Here is an 8,569-nt window from a genome sequence, read left to right as displayed (position 1 = left end):
ACTACCATCAACTTCTTCTGGGAGCACACTTTAAGGCACCATTGTCCAGTCTCGTTCTCTGTGACTGCTAAACTTTTCAAATGCCCCGGCCACGGTTATAATTAATAAACCTGCATCTACCAAAAAAATACAAACAACTATAGTTCTGTTAAGGTTTCAAATATTGGCTTCTATATTGTTGGCCAATTTTTCTCAATTATAACACTAAATATGCATTGAACATACAATAACGTTTTGCTGGCTGAGTCCATCTGCCATGACCGGTCTAAAGAAGTTGTTGGGGTCGACTTGGTCATGACACTTTGCTTGAGCCCAGTTTCGTGAGTCGGTTGTGGATTAAGCCCGTCCAGTCTCCGACATTGAGCCGATTGTGAGTAGCTGATGTAAATTGTACGCATGTTTCCTAAGGGCCTGAAAGCTGACATTTCAAACAGGAATGGTCGAGTTATTTTGCTGATACTGTAATAAAAAAAGCAAAATGTCCACATTTAACCTCCAAAAACTACTGCCCATGGATTGGTTGGTTCACTCATAGGTCAGGGTCGGCCCACAGTTTACTGTTGTAACATACTGGACATGTGAAACAATAGCTTCATTGCTCATCGGATTCCTCCAGTCCAAATACACATTTTCATCCTGATACAGTTCTTAACGTCTGATGGGAAGCTCTTGTAAACACATTCCTGCGGAGGGAGCTGGTAGGAACGTTGGGTTGCTCAGTCAATGGCCAGGGTCAACGGCGGCGTGGTGTATTTCGCAAATATGCCCGACTGTGAGGGCGGGCACAAGCCGGCGTGAGTAGGTTAAATGTTGAGTTTTATAAGGGCACCACGGGGTGACCAGCCCCTCCCCACCCAGCCCCACCCAGCCCCTCCCTACCCTCTCCACCCAGCCCCACCCCTCCCAGTGGACAGACATCCACAGACATACAAAATTAATCCCCTGCCTCCTGTCAATCCCGGTTTGGCTTCCAGTCCATATAAGGGCACCACGGGGTGATCAGCCCCACCCAGCCCCACCCCACCCAGCCCCCACCCAGCCCTACCCTCCCCACCCAGCCTCTGGTAACACCATCATAGCCAACCGATATTAACACGGTTGGCTATGTACGGTGCGAAAAAAAGGTTCAACATACGAGAGATAAAGGTGCAGGCCTGCCATTGTTTGCTCACGCAACTGCCGGCAGAAGGGCTTGCACGAGAGAGGGAGCTGCTACCATAGAGGGTATTTGGCCTACTCTTCCCATGCTGACCAGATGTCTTGTAAGAGGTGGGTGGTACCCACACTTTACCCCACCACACGCAACTTGCTGACGATCACTCAACCGTGGTGTTTCCCCACTTAAACCGCTGGGTGGACAGAGGCAGGCAGACAGGCTGATTTAAGAAACATTCCACATTGTACCTGTACAGTCGTATTCAACCAGATCTTTGCGTTGTCTTGCCTATTGGCTTTATTTTGGTCCGACACTGGTGAAGCAAGACCATCAACTATCGTCTGTTTCTTGTGTAGGTCAATCAGTTTCAATTACAATGTATGTATTATCAAAGCATATTTGCGTGCATGTTTTACCAAGTGTGTGTGGTTAATGCAGACTTGATGCCTTGCGAGGGGTGTCTTTGGTTTTCGAACATCTTTAACACCTATTATATTATTACCGGCGTGCTAAGCGTTCCACCACGGTAGCGTCCCTTCTAAACGAAACTATTTTTGTTTGTTGTCAGCTAAGGCCCCCTGAGCTATATGGCTCTTTTTCAGAAGCGACCTGGTCACATTCAACAGTTCAACGAGGTGACTTATCACATGGAAATGTACAGTAGCAGCCGCATGTCGATTCTAAATGTGTCGGGGAAAACCGGAGAAAGATCCATACGACCACTGGGGAGAGAGACACCGCAAACTTCCAATCTACCCATAACAGAGGTTTGTTTGCCTTAGATTGCTAAAATATAAATGTCTCATCAAAATGATTAGACCTCCTTTGCCAGTACCAAAATTTAATAATAGGGTTTTTCTGCTTTTTTCTGGCAACAACTGAATCCGTTTTTTCACAAGCATTCATGTCTGCATTAACCACAATACCTGCAGTCAAAATGCAAACATAAAACATAATATGATAATATATGCATTGTCCTTGAAACTGATTGGTCCACACCAAGGGACGGCTTTCTTTTGAGCCTCGACCTAATTGGTGCTCGACCAGATGACGCCAAAAGGCGTCACACAGCTCAAAGACAATGCACTATCAAAGTAATGAGGGCTCGGGGTGAGCATCTACATCATTAGACCTCCTTTGCCAGTACCAAAATGTAATCATAGGGATTTTCCCCTTTTTTCTGGCAACAAAACTGAAACCTTTTTTTAAAAGGATTCATGTCTGCATTAACCACAATACCTGCAGTCAAAATGCAAACAAAAAACATACTATGACATACTATGATAATAGTAGTATACTTGTACAGCAGCACACCGGTGTTGTTGGAGAGTAAACCCACTACAACATTTACACTTATAGTGTAGTGTATAGTGTAGTGTATAGTGTAGTATACTAGTACAGCGGCACACCGGTATTGTTGAAGAGTAAACCCACTGCAACATTTACAATTATAGTGTAGTGTATAGTGTAGTGTATAGTGTAGTATACTAGTACAACAGCACACCGGTGTTGTTGGAGAGTAAACCCACTACAAACATTTACAATTATAGTGTAGTGTATAGTGTAGTGTATAGTGTAGTGTATAGTGTAGTATACTAGTACAGCAGCACACCGGTGTTGTTGAAGAGTAAACCCACTACAAACATTTACAATTATAGTGTAGTGTATAGTGTAGTGTATAGTGTAGTATACTAGTACAGCAGCACACCGGTGTTGTTGGAGAGTAAACCCACTACAAACATTTACAATTATAGTGTAGTGTATAGTGTAGTGTATAGTGTAGTATACTAGTACAGCAGCACACCGGTGTTGTTGGAGAGTAAACCCACTACAAACATTTGCAATTATAGTGTAGTGTATAGTGTAGTATATAGTGTAGTATACTAGTACAGCAGCACACCGGTGTTGTTGGAGAGTAAACCCACTACAAACATTTGCAATTATAGTGTATAGTGTAGTGTATAGTGTAGTATACTAGTACAGCAGCACACCGGTGTTGTTGGAGAGTAAACCCACTACAAACATTTGCAATTATAGTGTAGGGTATAGTGTAGTGTATAGTGTTGTATACTAGTACAGCAGCACACCGGTGTTGTTGGAGAGTAAACCCACTACAAACATTTTCAATTATAGTGTAGTGTATAGTGTAGTATATAGTGTAGTATACTAGTACAGCAGCACACCGGTGTTGTTGGAGAGTAAACCCACTACAACATTTACACTTATAGTGTAGTGTATAGTGTAGTGTATAGTGTAGTATACTAGTACAGCAGCACACCGGTGTTGTTGGAGAGTAAACTCACTACAAACATTTGCAATTATAGTGTATAGTGTAGTGTATAGTGTAGTATACTAGTACAGCAGCACACCGGTGTTGTTGGAGAGTAAACCCACTACACACATTTGCAATTATAGTGTAGTGTAGTATATAGTGTAGTATACTAGTACAGCAGCACACCGGTGTTGTTGGAAAGTAAACCCACTACAAACATTTGCAATTATAGTGTATAGTGTAGTGTATAGTGTAGTATACTAGTACAGCAGCACACCGGTGTTGTTGGAGAGTAAACCCACTACAAACATTTGCAATTATAGTGTAGTGTATAGTGTAGTGTATAGTGTAGTATACTAGTACAGCAGCACACCGGTGTTGTTGGAGAGTAAACCCACTACAAACATTTGCAATTATAGTGTAGTGTATAGTGTAATGTATAGTGTAGTATACTAGTACAGCAGCACACCGGTGTTGTTGGAGAGTAAACCCACTACAAACATTTGCAATTATAGTGTAGTGTATAGCGTAATGTATAGTGTAGTATACTAGTACAGCAGCACACCGGTGTTGTTGAAGAGTAAACCCACTACAAACATTTGCAATTATAGTGTAGTGTATAGTGTAGTGTATAGTGTAGTATACTAGTACAGCAGCACACCGGTGTTGTTGGAGAGTAAACCCACGACAAACATTTACAATCATAGTGTAGTGTATAGTGTAGTGTATAGTGTAGTATACTAGTACAGCAGCACACCGGTGTTGTTGAAGAGTAAACCCACTACAAACATTTGCAATTATAGTGTAGTGTATAGTGTAGTGTATAGTGTAGTATACTAGTACAGCAGCACACCGGTGTTGTTGGAGAGTAAACCCACTACAAACATTTACAATTAAGGTGTAGTGTATAGTGTAGTGTATAGTGTAGTATACTAGTACAGCAGCACACCGGTGTTGTTGAAGAGTAAACCCACTACAAACATTTGCAATTATAGTGTAGTGTATAGTGTAGTGTATAGTGTAGTATACTAGTACAGCAGCACACCGGTGTTGTTGAAGAGTAAACCCACTACAAACATTTGCAATTATAGTGTAGTGTATAGTGTAGTGTATAGTGTAGCATACTAGTACAGCAGCACACCGGTGTTGTTGGAGAGTAAACCCACTACAAACATTTGCAATTATAGTGTAGTGTATAGTGTAGTGTATAGTGTAGTATACTAGTACAGCAGCACACCGGTGTTGTTGAAGAGTAAACCCACTACAAACATTTGCAATTATAGTGTAGTGTATAGTGTAGTGTATAGTGTAGCATACTAGTACAGCAGCACACCGGTGTTGTTGGAGAGTAAACCCACTACAAACATTTGCAATTATAGTGTAGTGTATAGTGTAGTGTATAGTGTAGTATACTAGTACAGCAGCACACCGGTGTTGTTGGAGAGTAAACCCACTACAAACATTTGCAATTATAGTGTAGTGTATAGTGTAGTGTATAGTGTAGTATACTAGTACAGCAGCACACCGGTGTTGTTGGAGAGTAAACCCACTACAAACATTTGCAATTATAGTGAACCGTGACGTTTCGCCGGTAATCCAACCCGCCTCATCAGGCGACAGCCAGAATTGTGGATAAATCTTCCTCTTTCGTTCGGTCTTGTACCGCACAGGCGTTCGGGTCGGGATCGAACCCCCACTCCCTCCTCCCGTGCACACACCGGGCGAGGTAGTGGCGCGGCCTGCCAGGATACGGGAATCGCTCGGCAGTTGCGATCGCCTCTCCTGTACAATTTAGTTGGGGCGTTGTTTGGCGAGCCACGGCGAGTGAGAGTTCTTGCGGTTTTTTTTTTTATACGATCGAGCACAACAGCGGGAGCGAGCCGATGATGAACGCGATCATCGCCCCCCGCTGCCCTCTCGCGGGGGCGTTGGCGGCACCTGGCCGATGTTGGCCCCAGGTCCTCAACTAAACCCACGCGCAAAGTTGGGGGCGCGGCGTTTCACACAGCGAGCGCGACAGTGGCAATAATACTAATACACACTCGCAGACGAGCGAGCGAGCGAACCAATTTTTATTGAAGCGGATCCATCTCCCCGGAATGCTTTGGCCAGCGTGCCAAACCGTGGCCATAACGCTGCTGGCTTGGCCGGCTTGCTGATGGAGGCAGCGACGGGAATAGACGCGAGGGTGGGAGTGGTGGGTGTTGATTTGGGCTGCCGTGTTTACTGCAAAGGAGGGGGGGGGGGCAATGTGACCCGCCCCGCCCTCCCATGGACTCGTGTGTCACAGCCCCATCCCCTAAACTCCGACTCATCCTCCTCCTCCTTCAACCTCCCCGTGTGTGTTTTTGTCTTCCCCAGCTTTCAAACGAACCTCCAGCACAGGAGGACATTGTATAATCGTTGTCACCCCGTGAAACTGTGTCGTCATCATCATCTTGGGCGCTCATTGGTTTGTGTCCATCATCATCAACGTGTATGTGTGTTGAACTTATTTCGCACCGTACGTAGCCCAACCGTGCTAAATCAAAGATATGCGGCAGGGGAGGGGGGGGGTAGGAAACACACTCAAAACACAAAAAAGTAGTTCATAATCATCGTCGCATTGGCATCCATGTGGTCAGTGTTGTTTTAGAGCGGGTCGTTTGCAAATTTTCACCAAGGTTAAAAACCATGCTATGACACTGATGCCAATGAGACGACAATGATGATAACGATGATGATGTTTTTATCATCATCATCATCATCCCAATCATCATCCCAATGCAATTGGTACCGTTCTGCTTGTGTCGTGCTGACAATGACGATGATACTCGTGAGACAATATCATCGTCATTGCTTTTTTACATAAAAAAAACAGAAAATATGGAGCGTTGTGTAACCGACGTGATTGGCACGCGCGAGTTAGAACACACGCGTTGGAACACGCGCGTGTGGATGGACGGGTGTTCGAGCGCTCGCGGGTGGCTTGCATCAAGGACAATTGAACGGATCGCAAGGAAGCCACCCACTTTTATTCGGCACATCAAATTTTTATTCATTTCTGTTGTAAAAATATTGGCTTCTACTTTTGAGTTCAAATAAAAGTGTGCGCATCAAAAAAACTAGTTCTTTATTTTTTAACCAACACTTTTCTTCGTACGGTTAAGTCCCTAACAATGACAGGCTCCCTTGCTAGACCGGCTTTGCCAGCGAGTTTACCACGTTGTTGTTGTGGTGCATCAATCACCGCCAATAAAGTCAAGTCTCCCTTGATTTAATAATAATTACTAATAGCTCCAGATGTGCCATCTCCTGGCCCGCTCTTGCTTGCGTCTCAGAAATATGAATGGTATGCGTCGGGTTGGACCTGAATAGGTTTAACCTCCCCATAACAACAGCTGTGTTCGCTTGTCAAGCAGGAGATACAGACCACATGGCACTGCAAATATAAAATACTTAGGTAAACACCTTAGGAGCTATAAATGAATAATTCTGCGAATCCCCGTGCTTTATTTTATTTATAAGTGCAGTCTTAAAATACGAGTCTGTTTCAATTACCAATATTAAACTCGCCCAATAGTCCCGTGGAAGCAGACGCAGCGACGGTGCGTAGGAGCATCCACCGTCTGGCGCCAACGCCTAGGGGTCCTTCCTAGCAGAGCCCCCAAGTGAGCCCCCTTCCTAGGGGTCCTCCTAGCAGAGCCCCCAAGTGAGCCCCCTTCCTAGGGGTCCTCCCTAGCAGAGCCCCCAAGTGAGCCCCCTTCCTAGGGGTCCTTCCTAGCAGAGCCTCCAAGCGAGGCCCCTTCCTAGGGGTCCTTCCTAGCACAGCCCCCAAGTGAGCCCCCTTCCTAGGGGTCCTTCCTAGCAGAGCCCCCAAGTGAGTCCCCTTCCTAGGGGTCCTTCCTAGCACAGCCCCCAAGCGAACCACCTTCCGAGGGGTCCCTCCTGGCAAAGGCCCCAAGCGAGGCCCCTTCCTAGGGGTCCTTCCTAGCAGAGCCGCCAAGCGAGGCCCCTTCCGAGGGGTCCCTCGTGGCAAAGGCCCCAAGCGAGCCCCCTTCCTGTCCCTGAGTGTCGACAGTCACCGGTCGATCCGATTCAGCCGCGACGCCACTGTCCCGAACCGTCGGCCTTCTCCTCCCACGAGACTTAGACGAGACACGCAGACGTTGAAAGGCATTCAGAGAGAGAGAGACAGACAGACGCACAAGAAGACTGAAACAGCGAGAAATACGGGCACACGCACAGAGACAGAGAGATGGTCACACGAAGAGAGATGAATGGAAGGGAGACACCTGGACCCAGACGAAGAGACAGCTACACTTAGAGTTGCAGACAGAGAGACACGGAGAAAGACAGATTCAGAGAATAGAGGGGGGTGATTCTATGCTCCGGCGTGTGTGCACATTACATCCGTGTGCATGCAGTTCCGCGGATGCAAATGCACACACGCGCAGCATTTACACCAGGCGCTCTGCAACCTCAGCGTACTGTGAGCGCAGGCAGCGCAAATCATCAGCCCCGACCTTGCGGTGCTGTCAGCAAGAGGTCAGGCGACGCAGGCACGGCCGTGCTCAGGGGAGAGCTGTGCAGAGTGAACAGTGCAAGGGCGAGACGAGTCTCATGGACCTCATCCTCCTCCTGCTGACCCCCGTGCTGCTAAACTCTGGAACTCATCACCATCATCACCCTCCTCCTGACCCCTGTGCTGCTAAACTCTGGAACTCATCACCATCATCATCCTCCTGCTGACCCCCGTGCTGCTAAACTCTGGAACTCATCACCATCTTCATCCTGCTGACCCCCGTGCTGCTAATCTCTGGAACTCATCACCATCATCACCCTTCTCCTGACCCCCGTGCTGCTAATCTCTGGAACTCATCACCATCATCATCCTGCTGACGCCCGTGCTGCTAAACTCTGTAACTCATCACCATCATCATCCTCCTGCTAACCGCCGTGCTGCTAAACTCTGTAACTCATCACCATCTTCATCCTGCTGACCCCCGTGCTGTTAATCTCTGGAACTCATCACCATCATCATCCTCCTCTTGACCCCCGTGCTGCTAAACTCTGGAACTCATCACCATCATCATCCTCCTGCTGACCCCCGTGCTGCTAAACTCTAGAACTCATCACCATCACCACCCTCCTCCTGACCC

The sequence above is a fragment of the Petromyzon marinus genome, chromosome 3 (genome assembly GCF_048934315.1).
Source record: "Petromyzon marinus isolate PM22_M1 ecotype Great Lakes invasive population chromosome 3, UKy_Petmar_22M1.pri1.0, whole genome shotgun sequence".
NCBI classification, from domain to species: Eukaryota; Metazoa; Chordata; class Hyperoartia; order Petromyzontiformes; family Petromyzontidae; genus Petromyzon; species Petromyzon marinus.
The sequence above is the reverse complement of the archived record's forward strand: the minus strand, read 5'-3'. Positions refer to the sequence as shown.